The sequence below is a fragment of the Carya illinoinensis genome, chromosome 15, assembly GCF_018687715.1.
Source record: "Carya illinoinensis cultivar Pawnee chromosome 15, C.illinoinensisPawnee_v1, whole genome shotgun sequence".
Classification (NCBI taxonomy): Eukaryota; Viridiplantae; Streptophyta; class Magnoliopsida; order Fagales; family Juglandaceae; genus Carya; species Carya illinoinensis.
The window spans coordinates 28438499-28455779 of NC_056766.1; the positions used below are offsets into that span (position 1 = coordinate 28438499).

The following is a 17281-nucleotide window of genomic DNA, read 5'->3' on the forward strand; positions in this document are numbered from 1 at the left end:
TTAACAAATAAAAGAAGTTGGCACATGCGCTTTTGCTTGTTTGTCTCTGAATTGGGTTGTAGAATGCTTGCAAGGCTACTTCTCTCCTTTGTATGTCATAGAACCAATTCAAAAACAAAAGGCCAATAGAATTTATATGTTTGATTGATGACAAACCTCCAATTATGAATACGTGTTACAGCATCCTTTGTAGTCTTGTAGAGTTGCACCTTTCCTCTTTTAGCACAACCCACCCTGCCAAGTCGCATAATTCTCAAACCAAATCGATTTCTCCTTCTTGTACTCGCTCCCTTATTGACTTGTAATGTATTATGCATAGATCGTCAGGCTTCATCTCCAAGAGTTCATCACTGCCAAAAATGAGATCCGGTTCTGTTAAGAAGATAATGAAATATTTTAAAAGCCCAAACTAGAAAATTGCACGAATGATGGATTACCTGCCATCAAGTTGGAAAGGACCAAGAAATCTCCTGCTTTTGCAGACAACGAATGGGTCCAAATGTGGCTCTGGTGAAAGGATTACGCAAGTAATTTGGTGAAAGTCTCCAATAAATATTTTGCATTATAGCTATTCTTAATATAATAAAAGACTACGTCTACTTAAGGAATATACAACGATGAGCGTGATTTACGTGCTTCTTGGTGATCTCGTGCTTCTTCTTCTTTGACTTCCCAGCAGCTTCTCATATAAATATGGCAACAACTAAATTATCATGACTGTAACCAATGACAATTCTCAACGCTAGAAAATCAAACCAAAGACCAGAGTGCAGATTAACAGGACAAGTAGCTAGCATGAAGAGATATCTAACCCGATCATATATATAAGATAGACTTTAGGAATCAAACATTACCCGATAGCAATCGCCAATCAAGCAAGATAGACCCATTCTTCTTCTTTGACTTCCCAGCGGCTTTAACCTACAATAGAGATTCACTTAAAATAATTACAGGCTATAGAAAAATAATTGCAAAATAGAGGCCACGGTAAGCATAGCAAAACAGATTTACATTGGACTGGATTGCTCTGTTTTTTGCACAGCAAAACAGAGTTATGTTGCCGGTTTTACGTTGGTTGGGAGGGATGGATGAGTTGCAGCGGGTTAGGGTTAATTAGCAGTGAGAGGGAAATTCAAGTTTTCTGAAAATTTGACAAAAGTTTGAAGTTGGCGCTCAATTTTGGAGGGTTCGGCTTAGGTCCAGTTATTTTATAATAGGAAATCTCCTGTGAAATAAACCGACGTCGTGTAGAGATTATCAAATCGATGTCGCGTAGATATATTACTTGGCACAAGAATGCAAAAAGTTTGGATGTACTGACCACTAACAAAAATATATCTATTGGAGGGTTCGGCTTAGGTCCAGTAATTTTCAGTACATCCAAACTTTGGCGCTCAATTTTGGAGGGTTCGGCTTAGGTCCAGTTTTAGACTTTGAACAAAAATCCCACCAACAAAATTACCCCAAAGAAGAAATATATGTTTTTTTTTATATATTTATATATAACTCACTATTATATGAGCGTAATTATAAAAATATTGATATTTTAATAATTTCACAGGATATTTTCAGTTATTAAAATTATATACTTACGTTTGTACTATTGTCTCAAATTTTCAAGACAAATAAGTAATATTGTAATCAATCTAGTTCGAGTTAAGTGGTGTCTAGCCAAACTTGGCTCGACTATTAAAAAGATCAAATTCAAGCTCAACTCGAAGTCAAATAAAGCTTTTTTTAATGTTCAAACTCAACTTGAATAAAATATTTTCATGTTCAAATTCAACTTGAGATGGATTAAAAATTAAGCGGAGTGATAGATTTGACTAGTTTATCAATTCTTCTTTTTTTTTAAAAAAATGAGTTTAATAAATAAAAAATAAAGAAAAATAAAATAACATATATATATGAGAATATTTTAGTCACATTAATATAAAGGTAGATAAATATTTGTTTCTTGCAATCACAATATTTTACAAAACAGAATTAAATGTCAACAACACTATATGACTATTTGGCTAATCTTATACAACTCTAATCAATTATACTTATATAAAATAACAATATTTTATAATAATTTATAATTATGCTCATTAATAATGAATTATATATATACATGTATATATTCCTTAACGGATCGGAGTCGATTCTCGAAAAATAAAATTTTAAAATCCAGGAGTTATCTCCACCGTTTGTTGACAAGAATATACAAGTCAATGCTGTGTAATTAGAATAGGAGATGTCCTGTTAATGATAAACTGGAGGTAATTAGCCGAACCCATATATATGTACACATGATGCCCCACGTTTATTAGACTTAATACCAACCGAACTACTCGTGGTCAAGTTTATGTATCTTTTGAATGTGAATTATAATTAGTTTAAGAGATAAGTCGATATATAAGGCAATTTTTAATATATTGAATGTGAATTAATTAAAAAAATGATACTTCAAAGTGAGAAAACGTGTTTTTACCACGTTTATTATTATTATAAGACTAATCCTCGCCATATTATTATTAAAATATGACATTACAATTTGCGTGGGTAATATAAAATAGAAATTATTCATCATCATGATCGGAAGATTCACAAAATAAACTCAACAAGTGATCAACAAATATATATTAAACTGGATTAAAGAGTTAATTAAAGTGTCATTCAGTTCTTCTTTCTTTTTCGGAAAATACCCTTTCGATTGTGAAGAAATCTGGAATCCTATCCAAAAGAGACGTGAGACAGCAATATGTTCACCCATCAAAATGTTTAGGTTGTGTTCTTTCCAACATATGTATAATATGGCCAAATGTGTATAATGTTGTAACTATAATTCCTATACTTCAATCGAAAGCATTGGCATTTAGATCAGAGCTTTATTTCTGTTCTTCCACGTAATTATAATTTTCTTCATTTCAATTATAAAAATCTTGTACGTAGTTTTGGTAATGTGTTTGTGGTTTTCTCAACTCATGCATGCGCGCCTTTCTAGTTTTATTACTAATAAATTCATAAACATTATTACATTTTGGAGAATATTATTTAAGAGCTTGTAATAATTAAGTTATGATTATTAATTAATTATAAATTTCTGAGGCTTTGCATTTACGTTTTTTTTTTTTGTCAAAAAATAAGAAGAGCAAGGACTAGGAGAAAGAAAAAACAAGGTGTCCAAACAAAGTTTGACGATCAAGTAAAAGTTATGTTTTTCCTTCCAAACATTAAGCAAATAGCCTATGGAATTCAAGTTAATGTCAAACATATAAACTCCTGATTGGAAGACTTGTCAGCCATCTGGTATGAGTATCATTAAGTTGATCAGATGGTCAAATTTTCTTGTAAAGTGACTTTATACCAGGGGTGCTACCCGCATGATGCGGGGCGGGGGCATGATCCCCTCCCTGCTACTAGGGGGTATTGGGGTTGAAACCACACCCCACCCCGTGCGCCCCCCGCTCAACCCAAATTATAATATAATTTAAATTATGAATTAAAATTTATACATTTAAAAAAATATAAACTTATATATGATGCACACTTCGATTGTCCATTCTTACAGCCTCATATTCGTTATAATACAAACGGCAAACCCATAATAATACCATACATGCAGTACTTTTCGATCAAAGCAGTCAAAAGACTTGAAAAATTACTTAATCGTACATAAAAAGATCCTAAAAACAAACATAGTCTAATAAAGATTTTATTTTTTCTTTAGTATTTTCTTTTGTTAAAATACTGCATGGCATTCCTAAAAAGGGTTTCTCAGTAGTATAATAAAATCGTTATTAGACTATGACGTGAATTAGCAATTTTACCTATGACGTGAATTAGCAATTTTGAATTTAGCAGTTTTTATTAGACTATAATACACTACCGTACGTAAGATTCTCTGACTCAGTCTTTTATTAGACTATGGCATGAATTAGCAATTAGCAATTAGCAATCTTTATTAAACAAATATGTTAAAGTACTGCATGAAGTGAATTAGCAATTTTGAATTTAGCAGTTTTTATTAGACTATAATACACTACCGTACGTAAGATTCTCTGACTCAGTCTTTTATTAGACTATGGCATGAATTAGCAATTAGCAATTAGCAATCTTTATCAAACAAATATGTTAAAGTACTGCATGAAGTGAATTAGCAATTTTGAAATAAAATAATAAAAAAAACTTCAAAATATTACTACCGGTGTCATGAATCATGGGCTGCTGGCCTTATTCATATAAAATATAAATTCTTGTGGTTAAAATTTAATGTTAAAATATTGGTTGTATCACTGTAAGCATTATTGGCTTGTTTATTCTTGTGGTTGTTTATATGCAAATTTATGCTTATGATTATATGCAAATTTAAGCTTTATTTTGCTTTACTTATACAACTAAATTATTTTCCATACTATGTTTTAAGTTATTGATGATCTTGCATTCTCATAGATTTCTGTTTCCATATTAATATTATAGTTAAGCTATGGACAAAAATTGGATGAAAAGACCTCGACATACAAAAGAGTATGTCGATGGTGTCAATGAGTTTTTGAAGTTTGCGTGCGAGAATTGTGATACAAATTCGTCGATTTGTTGCCCATGTAGAAAATGTGGATTACGTAAGATGTTCATCCCCAACATGGTATATGATCATTTGATTAGTTATGGAATTTCTCAAGGTTACACCATTTGGCATGCTCATGGGGAGAGAATAGGGGGGGCATCTTACCATGCTACTGATGCCCAAAATAATAATGAGCAAATAAATGAAGGCTCTAGTGGGATGACAACTATGTTACATGACGTTTTCCCCATGTTTGATCCTGAAATAGTGGAGGGTGGGCCTGAAATAGGTGTGGATGTTGGAGAGGCTGGAGTGCAAAATGAAAATCGACAAGGTTCTAGTGAAAGAGTTAATAAATTTTACAATATGTTGAAAGACGCTGATGAGCCATTATATGAAGGGTGCACAAAACATACTAAGTTTAGTGCTATCGTACGTCTCTGGAATATGAAGTGTTTGAGTGGATTGAGTAATAGCATATTCACATATCTGCTTGAATTTGTGAATGAGTTGCTCCCACCAGGAGCATCATTGCCTAAAAATGCGTATGAGGCGAAGAAGTATATGAATGAGTTAGGTCTTGGATACGAGAAGATCTTAGTATGTCCCAATGGTTGTATGTTATTTTGGAAGGACAATGAGAATCTGGAAACATGTGTGGTATGCGGAGCGTCAAAGTGGAAGCAAAAAGAGTCTATTGATGATAGGTCTAAAAAAGGTAAAAGAAGTCCAGCGAAAATATTAAGGTGGTTTCCTTTGAAAACAAGGTTGCAAAGGCTTTTTATGTCATCGAAGACTTCTTCACAAATGAAATGGCATGCTATGGGTCGCACAAATGATGGGGTATTAAGGCATCCAGCAGATGGCATGGCCTGGAAGACATTTGATACACAACATGATGATTTTGCCTATGAGCCCCGCAATGTTAGGCTTGGTTTATCTGCAGATGACTTTAATCCTTTTGGGAACATGAGCATTTCTTATAGTACTTGGCCAGTTATGTTGGTACCTTACAATTTACCTCCTTGGATGTGCATGAAACGATCAAGTTTCATGCTATCATTGATTATACCGGGACCATCATCACCTTCAATGAATATAGATGTATACTTAGAGCCTTTAATATCAGAATTAAAGGAATTATGGGAGGTTGGAGCACCTACCTATGATATTTGCTCTAGAGAGATCTTTACAATGCGCGTAGCTTTAATGTGGACAATAAATGATTTTCCTGCGTATGGTGATTTGTCTGGGTGGAGTACGAAAGGTCGTTTAGCATGTCCTATTTGTATGGGTAACACACGATCTAGATGGCTGAAACATGGAAAAAAGTTTTCCTATATGGGGCATAGACGATTCTTGCCAAGTAATCATAGGTGGAGAATGATGGCAAAAACATTTGATGGTACACGAGAAATTGATCCTTCACCTACTATGCCAACACCCGATGAAATCTTGGAACAATTAGATGATTTAAATTGCAATGATAGAACAGATCGCAAAAGAAAAAGAGTTGTGGGGTCGACTAGTGTTAAGGAACACTCATGGAAGAAATGTAGTATTTTCTTTAGTTTACCTTACTGGAAAGATAATTTATTGCGTCATAATCTTGATGTGATGCACATTGAAAAAAATGTGGTGGATAATATTGTTGGCACACTGTTAAATATTGATACAAAATCAAAAGATGGCATAAAGGCACGCCTTGACTTACAAGAGATGGGTTTGAGACCACAACTTCATCCGGTTATAACAGATGCAAACAAAACATATTTGCCTCCTGCTATTTTCACAATGAGTAACAAAGAAAAAGAAGACTTGTTGAAGGTTATACAAAATGTAAAAGTATCGGACGGTTATTCTTCAAATGTTTCACGTTGTGTCAAGCTTCAACACCGTACTATAGTGGGCATGAAGAGTCATGACTGCCATATACTGATGCAACAGCTCCTGCCAATTGCATTGCGTGGGTCATTACCTAAGAAGGTAATAGAACCATTAATCGAGCTATCTGGATTCTTCAGGGGAATTTGTTCCAAAACGTTGCGGCTTGAAGATTTGGACCGATTGGAATCTAGAATACCTTACATATTGTGCCAATTAGAAATGATATTTCCGCCATCATTTTTCACGGTTATGGTTCACTTGACTATACATTTAGTTGTAGAATGTAAGCTTGGAGGACCTGTTCATTATCGATGGATGTATCCCGTTGAAAGGTATGCTATAGTTATTGAATTAGAAACACATAAATCTATTAAAGTAAGAACATATTTTTTAAAAAATAATAAAAGTCATCTAATGATTTATGTGGTAGGTACCTACACCGACTTAAGTTTCACATGCGTAACAAAGCTGCGCCAGAAGGTTCCATTGCTGAAGGATATTTGCTGGAGGAGTTATTGACGTTTTGTTCTCGTTATTTAGAATCCGCTCGAACTGTTTTCAATAGACCATCAAGAAACCCGGATGATTCTAAAGGGAAAGTTGTTGACGTTCGCCTTGATTTTACATCGTGGACCCAAGCACATCGCTATATTCTCTTCAACTCTGACGATTTCACTCCATTTCGCATGTGAGTTGCAATGCTTGATACGTACGAATTAAATTATATTTAATTTATATTTGTATAATTGTAACAGACATTTGTGATGTCATGAACATATAATAGGATGCACTTGGAAATAATGAGGAATACAGTTGATGGGAATCATTTATCGAATGATGAACTACAAAAGAGGCACGAAGACCAATTTTGTAATTGGTTCCAAGACTATGTATGGATTACACCCCATTCAATATTGTATCACAATATTAATTTATTATGCCTCTATAGCTAGTTTCTGTCATTTATATCAATGCTAATAATCCAACCTTTCAGGTAATGAAAATGGATGACAATGGAAGAAGCAAATTGGGCCATAAAGTCGTAATGCATTCTAAAGGTCCCATGCGAGTTGCCAAAGAATTTAAACGAATTGTCATCAATGGCACAAAATATCGTACTAGGAATCACGAAAATGGGAAGAAAACTCAGAATTGTGGTGTTAGTGTGTGTACTGATCAAGATGGCCCTGTTTGGTATGGCCAATTAACACGCATAATTGAGGTTATGTATTATGATGGGTCCCGATATGTGTTATTCAAATGTAATTGGGCAGACGTTGCTCGGGGTAGAGGTTTCAAGGAGGATGAGTTTGGCTTTACTATTGTAAATTTTTCTCATCTAGTACACACTGGTAGTCGGATAACTGATGATCCCTTTGTTTTATCTTCCCAAGTATCTCAAGTATATTATGTGGCAGATGAAAGATGTCCAAATTGGGTCGTCGTCGTTAAGACAAAACCAAGAGACGTGTATGACACTGGTGAAGAGGAAGTGACTGACGACGATGAGGATGAATATTTAGTCAATGAATATTGTATTAACACTTCTAATGATGAAGCTATTGAACCTGGTATTGACGATGTTGTGTGGACGCGAAATGACATAGATGGAATGACAATCGAAACTCGCTAATAGTGTTGAGGTTTCATTTATATTTCTATAGGCTTGTTTACATCAATTTTCTTTTATATAGGCCTGTTTAGTGGTACTGTTTTTGCTATAGCGTTTTGTTGGTACTTGGGTTTTTTAATTTTATTCTATATTTTTGTAAAATCCAAGTACTTTGATTGTTACTACGGTATTCCTCCGCCACAAGTGAGGGTTTATTAATAAATTTGGGCGGAGGTCACTAATGGACATGTGACTACTCTCTCTTTAATTTTAAAAAAAAAAAACATGATATCTCTTATCACATAAATCTATCTCATATCGTGCTCAAAATATTATTATTTCTATTGATTTACATATATGCAATTTTTTATGTCATTTTTTTTATAGGTACAATGGGTCCAAAAAAGAAGGCAAAGACTACCATACCACACTTGCGAAGACAATCTACAAGACTACAAGCTGTCCATAATGAGACACAATCTGATAGGGTGGCCCATTCATTACCCTCTGTCGATGAGCCACTCCTTTCCGTTAATAGGATGGTGGAGTCATCACCTTCTATAGATTGTCCTTCACAGCCATCATTATCTTCACAACAAGAGACCCAACCTTCTACATCTAGCCAAATGGGAGGACAACTATCCACACATATGGAGATGAGCAGAGAGACCGAGCCATGCACATCTGTACCAATAGCAACTAGTTCAGAAGCAGAAAATGTCGACTCGTGTTCCGACATTGGAGATCGCTTTGTCGTTGTCGTAGGTATGTTTCTGTTTTTCTTACTTATTATTTATTTAACTATGAATGAAGATTTATAAAATACTAACAATGTAATTAAATCCATTTTTGCATATAGTAATGGTGATCGAGTAAAGAGACCATTGCACTCGATTCCTGACATTTGGCATCTTCCAGTAGGGGAGCGAATTGAAATAGAGCTCAATCTTCTTGGTCAACCTATAAAAAAGCAAGACTCAAAGGTGGTAAGGTTTGGTGGTCTGATAGCGAGAAGTAATAAGTTGGTTCCAATAATTTACAAAGATTGGAGGTCGGTGCCTAAAACCGTGAAGGAGGAAGCGTGGGGTCTTATAAATGTATGTTTTTTTTATAAAATCATATTAAAACATTATTATTAATTAATAGGTATATTTTGAAATTTGTTTTAAGAAAGCTACTCACACACTTGTGTAAATTTATTTTGATTGTAGGGCAAGTTTAAAGTTCCTGATGACAAATTGGATGTATTCAAAAAATGGATACTAAAGGACTTGGGGAAGAAATGGAAAGACTACAAGCATGAGCTGAAGAAGAAGTTACTTAATGAAAAAGACACATCTGCAGCACAAGTTGTGGCAAGGGCAAGTCCCGATATGGTGGACTTAGAGCAACTGGCAGAGTTGGCCAATCTTTAGTTCGATCCAGAATATATGGTAACAATGCGCACATTTTTGTTATAGATTTATAAAGTCAACTAACTAGTTATTTTCATAATTCTCATAATCTTTGTGATGTTGTAGTCAAAATGTAATAAAAACAAGGAGTGTCGTAAGAAGCAGGTGATTGTTCACAGCGGAGGATCGAAAAGTTTAGCAAGATATGCTCATGATGTGGTATTTATTTAATTAATATTTATTTATTGTTGAATATTTGTTAATTCTTTGTTTTCAATATATGTGTTTAATCTAAAATATTGAAAGCAGAAAAAATCAACTGGGGTATTGCCAAGTCTAGCCCAGTTGTTTGTCAAGACCCATAAGAAAAAGGATGGCACACACTACAATGATGAAACGAGAAAGAAAGTGGTATGTTTATTTTCAAATTTATTACTTTAATTTTAATGGATTTATAAGATGGAGAATAATGTGTATTTTTTATTGTCTATTACAGGTTGAGATGGAGGAACTTTTAACACAGGACACAAATCCTATAGAAATGGGGTCTGGAGGAACCATGACTTGGAAATCAGATGATATTTATTCGAAAGTTATGGGCCTAGAACGGCCTGGACGTGTGCGCGGTTTGGGGTTTGGGCCAACCCCTACAAGGCAAACTTGTCAACATTCACTACCAACTTCAAACCAAGAAGATGGTATATCAAAGGAAGAGTTTGATAAAATGCGGAACGAATTAACTGCATTGCGGAACTTAGTAAACACATTCATGCATGCGCAGGTGAGCACTCTACATATGTTTAGTTGATATCAGTCAACCTTATTTTGAAATTTTTGGCCTCTCATTTGAATTTATATTCAGGTTTCAGGACAAAATCAAAATGCGAATGAAGAGGAAGAGAAAGATGAAGAAGAGGAAAATGCTGAAGAGGAAGAAGATCAAGAGGAAGATGAAGAAGAGGAAGAGAACGATGAGGACAATGATTGAGGGTTAGGATTATAAGTTAGACTATAATTGAGACTATATTTATGGTATTTGTCATATATCAACGTTTGCTCTGTTTAATGGTATTTGCAACTTTCCTTAATTAAGACTAAATTTATGGTTATGACATATATTGATGTTTACTCTGTTTTGCTAAGTTGGAATTAGGACGGATTATAAAAGGATAAGTGCTGGATTATGCATTAGTTTTACTACTTTTTTTGAAAATTGTGAATCTTAGTATAATGTTTAACATATTTTATCATAAAGTTCGCAAATGCCACATTCTTTTTTAAAAAATTAGAATAAATACGAGATCCATATTAAAAGATTAAATTTTTAATAATAGACTATTTTTTTCAAAATGAATATTGTACGACACTTGCATAATTTTTAAAAGGAATGCACAATACTTACATTACTGTATTATACATTACTTATTAAATATTAAAGGAAAGAAATTAAACGGCGTCACATTAAGATCTTGACGCACGAACTCTCTTCTTTAGTTCTATTTAACCTCCCTCCCTCCAGAACTGGAATGCGATATATGGCATTTACAAGTAGGGCATCCTAGAAATTCAACTAAGATTTTGTGGATATTTTCGTATCATTTAAATAAGTTTTTTTATTATTTTTATTGTTTATTTTACTATCAATAAATTTATAATAGCCTTTATCGCTGATGTTATATATTATTACCGGCGTCACAATAAATATTTCGGCGCATTTATCAATTATTGGCGTTTCATTGATTAATTTTCAGCATTTGGTAAACGCCGCCAATGCTATATAATTATTACCTACGTAATAATATAAACGCCGAAAAACTACTTATTTACCAGCGTAAAATTAATCAATGGCCAGCATTTGTTCAAATGAAATAAACGCCAAAACACTCAATACTTTATCGGTGTAAACTCTATCAATTGTCGGCGTTTTGTGAAATGCCACTAATGCTATATATTATTACCGGCGGTATATTAAAGACGTCAGTAAACACCGGTAATATAACGGCGTATAATTAATAAAGTATTGACGTTTGTGTAAACGCCACTAAAAATATATATTATTACCGGCGTAACAATCTAAATGCCGGGAAATTACTAATTTCCCGGCGCATAATTGCTATCTTAGTGGCGTTGTTATAAATGCCGCTAAACCCATACATTATTATCGGCGTAAAAATTTAAACGCCGGAAATATCAATAATTTACCGGCGGAAACATTAAGCGCCGGTAAAGTTTTATATCTACCGGCGCATAAACAAACGCCGCGGATATAAACGCCGCCAATTTTACATTTTTTTGTAGTGTCAATCACTTTTTAAAATATTCAAATAAAATATGTACATGTGAAAGATGATAATCAATCATCTTTAATATTTTTAAAATTCAAGCCTTTAATCATGTAATGTACATGTGAAAGATGACAATCAATCATCTTTCAAAATTTTCAAATTTAATTTTCAAAATGTTCATGCACATATGAAAATGTATTTTAATGCTTTATGATAAAATATTAATTTTGAGTCTTAATCCTAATTTCAAAATTTTTATATATTTACAATATTACTCTATGACTTTAATGTGAACTTATTTCCTTCTTGCTCATGCTTGGTTTCTTGATGTGCTTGACTTCATTGTATATATAATTTGAGTTTGAGATTCCTTTATTCTTTGAATTTATTTGTTATCATCAAAATCCATGTGTAGATATATAATTACACAAAACTTAAAACCTTGGGTTCGACAATCTCTCCCTTTTTGATGATGACAAATACTTGATAGAATCTGAAACCTATATTAATACTTAAGCTCCCCCTGAAAATGTGCATTAGTTTTTCAAGCAAAAGTATAAATATAATTCTAAGCATATATAACAAGTTTAGCAATTCAAAAATGTTAATATTCTACTCTAACACTTCTCTCCCTTTTGGCATCATTAAAAAGGATTCGCAGCAAGTAAATGGACTGAAGAAAATGGCGTGTTAGTAGAAACTATAAATAGTTGAAAAAATAGATCTGTCTGTGTCTAGACAAGCATGACTGGAGATTTGAAAAAATTGATTGATGTTGTTGACAAACGAAATTAAGAGCTCCGAGTTTCCAAAAAAAATATCCTTTTTACCAATCGGTAAAAAAAAAAATCACATTGCTCTTTGACTTGGATGATAGCTTGTCTTGTTCTTTATGCTATCTCTATAAAATTAGTCTTAAAGTTCATCCAATCCGCATCAAATTTTCTTCTCATCTCTATAACTTACCTGCATTCTTTAATATTTTCGTTTTAAGCTTTCAATTCTTTTCTCAATGGCTCATTCTTCTAACATTCCTCTGGATTCATCCATGAGGTATTCTACACCTCAATCTTCTGTCCTTTCTGCAGCTACCATTGGTGCCATGTTGCAGCAAGAAAATAACAATTTGGTTAATAAGTCAGACTCCGATGCTAACTACGACTTGGTAAGTCTCAGGACTCGCTACTCCTCCTCTATAGTTGCTTTTTCCTAGCGGCTATAAATCAGAAACCATGAGGTTGAAAAGCTTAAAGAACAAATTATTGTACTTCAGCGAATTGTTCAAGAGTCTCACACAAGGGAAGAAATATTTCGGTAGAAGAATAAACAGTTGAAATCTCTATTAGATTCTTCATTCCTCTTGCCAGTTCCCATGGATAGGGATGATATGATATTGTATGAAGAGAATGAGTATCTCAAACATGAGGCTAAGAACCTCAAGTTTATGTAAAAGTATTTATAAAAATTCTCTCTATTTTTTTTTACTCTGGTCTATTTTTAATATATATTCATAACGAGTATCATACCTATTTCTCTTCTAATCATATATAATCTATCTTCTGGCAAAGGTTTTTGTAAAAATATCTGCTAATTGATCGTGTGTGTTTATTAACTCTAGTACTATATCGCCCTTCTGCACATGATCTTGAAGAAAATGATATCTTATTTCAATATGCTTAGTTCTAGAATGTTGTATTGATTTCTTTGAAAGATTTATAGCACTTGTATTATCACATTTGATTGGAATGTGATTATACATGAGTTTAAAATCTTCAAGTTGTTGCTTCATGTAAAGAATTTGAGCACAACAACTACCCGAAACTACATATTCTGTGTCAGCAGTAGATAGTACAACAAAATTTTATTTTTTACTAAACCAATAAACTAGTGTATGACCTAAAAAAATGGCATGCTTCACTAGTGTTTTTTCGATCTATTTTACAACCAGCATAATCAGCATTTGTGTAGCTAATTAGATTGAAAGATGTGTGTTTAGGGTACCACAACCCTAGATTAATTGTACCACTAAGATATCTAAGAATGTTTTTAACAGCAATTAAATAAGATTCTTTTGGAGATGATTGAAAGCGTGCATATAAACACACACTAAACATAATATCTGGTCTACTGGCTGTCAAATATAATAAGCTACCAATCATACCTCGATATACTTTCGAGTCAACTGGCTTACCGATTTCATCTTTATCAAGTTTATTTGACGGGTTCATTGGTGTTCTAATTTCCTTAGCACATTCCATTCCAAAACTTATTTAGTAATTTCTTAATATATTTTGATTGATTGATGAATGTCTCACTTTTTGTTTGTTTAATTTGCAATCCAAGAAAGAATATAAGTTCTCCCATCATGCTCATTTCAAATTCTTCTTACATAGTTTTAGCAAAAACTTGACACATATTTTCATTAGTAGCATTGAATATTATATCATCAACATAAATCTGAATCCAAAAATATCATCATTTTCATATTTAATTAAAAGAGTTGTGCCGATTTTTTCTCTTGAAAAACCTTTTTCAATCAAGAAACCACTGAGTCTCTCGTACCAAGATCTAGGAGCTTGTTTGAGTCCATACAGTGCTTTTGTGAGTTTGAAAACATGATTTGGAGAAATATGATTTTCAAAACCTGGAGGTTGCTCAACATATACCTCTTTATTTATAAAACCATTTAAGAAAGCACTTTTAACATCCATTTGAAAAAGTTTGAAATTTTTATAACAAGCATATATAAGTAGCATTCGAATAACTTCTAATCTTGCGACTGGTGCATATGTCTCATCATAATCGATTCATTCTTCTTGATTGAAACCGTGGGCTACAAGTCAAGCCTTATTTCTAATAATGACTCCAGACTCATCTTTCTTGTTTCTAAAAATCCATTTTATCCAATAATAGTATGATTTTTGGGTCTAGGAACAAGTGTCCAAACATCATTTCTTTCAAATTGATGCAACTCTTCTTGCATAGCTAGAATCCAATATTCATCAATAAGTGCTTCATCAATATTTTAGGTTCAATCTGAGATAGAAAAGTAGCATGATTGCAAATATTTCTAAGAGATGATCGAGTGCTTACTCCTTGTGAAGGTTTTTCGAGAATTTGTTCCACTGGATGATCTTTCACAAATTTTCACTGTTTGGTTGCATCTTGTATTAAATTTTGATGATCTTTCCTGATGTTTTCATGTTGGACTTCCTTTATTGTGTTCTCTTTATTGAGATTGAGATGTTCCGTGTTATTTATACCTCATGTTTCTTCCTTAACGGATTTCTTGGAGAGTAGATAATTAGATTCATCAAATACTACATACATAGATTCTTGTACGGTCAAAATCTTTTTATTGAATACTCTATAAGTTTTACTATAAGTAGAATACCCGAAAAAGATACATTCATAAGATTTTACATCAAACTTACCTAAATTATTTCTGTCATTCAAAATAAAACATTTGCATCCAAATACATGAAAGTAATCAATATTGGATTTTTTCTCATTTCAAAGCTCATAGGGGGTTTTATCTAACTTAGACCTTAACATAACTCTATTTATAATATAAGATGCTGTACTTACCGCTTCGACCAAAAAATAACTAGGCAAGTTATTCTCATTGAGTATTGTTCTTGCTATCTCTTGAAGAGATCTATTTTTCTCTCTAGTATCCCATTTTGAGGAGTTCGAGGAGCAGAAAAATTATGCACAAAACCATTTTCATCACAAAATGTTTTAATATTTTTATTAACAAACTCTTTTCCTCTATCACTTCGGATACTTGAAATAGTATAGTCTTTTTCATTTTGAATTCTCTTGTACAACTTGGTAAATGCATTATGTGTCTCATCTTTATGAGCAAAAAAGATGATCCAAGTATATTTTGAGAAATCACCAACAATAACAAATACATAATATTTTTCTCCTAAACTTGAAATTCTATTTGGTCCAAAAAGATCTATGTGTATCAATTGCAGTGGTCTAGTAGTCGAAAAATGTTTCTTGGTTTTAAAAGAAGTTTTTGTTTGTTTACTAAATTGGCATGTATCACAAATTTTTTCTTTAAGAAAATTTGCCTTTGGTAAACCTCTTACAAGATTATTTTTTGAAAGTTTGGAAATAAGTTTCATGTTGGCATGACCTAGTCTTCTATGTTATAGCCAACTAATTTCATTTTGAGCTGAAAAACAAATAGCATCTTGTGAGGTAATTTCTTCAAAATCGATTGTATAAACATTATTGCTTCTAAAAACAATAAAACAAATATTACAATTATGATCATTCAAAATAATGCACTTATCCATTTTGAAAGTAACTGTAAGCCTTTTATCACATAATTGATTTATGCTCAAAAGATTATATTTTAAACCTTCAACAAGTAGAATATCTTCAATTATAAGAGAATATTCATTACCAATTTTACCTATTCCCACGATCTTCCATTTCGAGTTGTCTCCAAATGTCATTTATCCTTCTTCTTTAGATTTAAAATCAAAGAACTTAGTCTTGTCTCCTTTCATGTGTCTTGAACATCCACTATCTAAAAATCATTTATTTTTGCTTATGGAGGACTTCATGCATACCTATAAAAACAATTAAAATGATTTTTCTTGGTACCCAAGTTCTTTGGGTCTTTTATTTATTAGTATTAGAAGAAACAAGATTTTTAAGTACCCATATGACTTTAATAGCCATTGTATGCTTTCTTCTAATAGGATAAGTATGATAATTATGATAATTTATATTACAAAAATTACAAACAGCATGTGACATATATGAAGAACTTGAGTGATTATAATACTATCTTTCTTTGACAAAATTATTTTTATGAAAAAAATTTTGAATACTGGATTTTGATGTAAAAGGATTATCAAAGAAGTGTTTATAAGATTTGTATTTTTGTTTTGGCATATATCTCAAGTCTGCCTTGTCAAAAACACATCTTTGACTACCAAGAAGTTTTTCAAAATTTCTTTTTCCATTCATAAATTTTTCAACAATATTTTCTAAATCAATTTTCTTCTTCTTCAACTCAAGATTTTCATCTTTCAAAACGATATTTTTTTTTTCTTAACATATCAATTTCATTTGTTAAAAAAAAAAAAATTTCTTTTTCAAAGCAATATACTTGATATCTAATTTTTCAAGTTCCTCATATACCTCTTCTAAAATATTTTACAATTCTTGATATGAAGGATTTTCAATATTATCAAGATTTGTTACCTCAAAGTCATCTTTGGCCATAAGACAAATATTTGTTGATTCTCCATTGCTTGCTTCACTATCTGAACTACTTGAATCATCATCCTATATACATTTAATTGCTTTCTTGCCCTTATTTCGAGCTTTCTTTAGCAGAGGACAATTTGACTTAATATGACCAGGCTTATTGCATTTATAACAAATTAAAGTGTCATTTTTACCTGAATCTAAGATCAAAGAACTTAATCTTATCTCCCGTCATGTGTCTTGAATATCCACTATCTAAAAACCATTTGTTTTTGTTTATGGAGGACTTCATGCATACCTATAAAAATAATTAAAA

At 32.5% G+C, this 17281-nt stretch overlaps 1 long non-coding RNA gene across 1 annotated transcript; it reads right to left on the reverse strand.

Moving 5' to 3' along the window:
- Positions 1–437: 437 nt before the first annotated feature.
- On the reverse strand, positions 438–944 carry LOC122295768. Its single transcript, XR_006238267.1, has 3 exons — positions 855–944; positions 633–679; positions 438–507 (listed from the first exon to the last, which is right to left on the reverse strand). It is a non-coding gene; the product is annotated as an uncharacterized LOC122295768 (long non-coding RNA).
- Between the last annotated feature and the right edge of the window lie 16337 nt (positions 945–17281).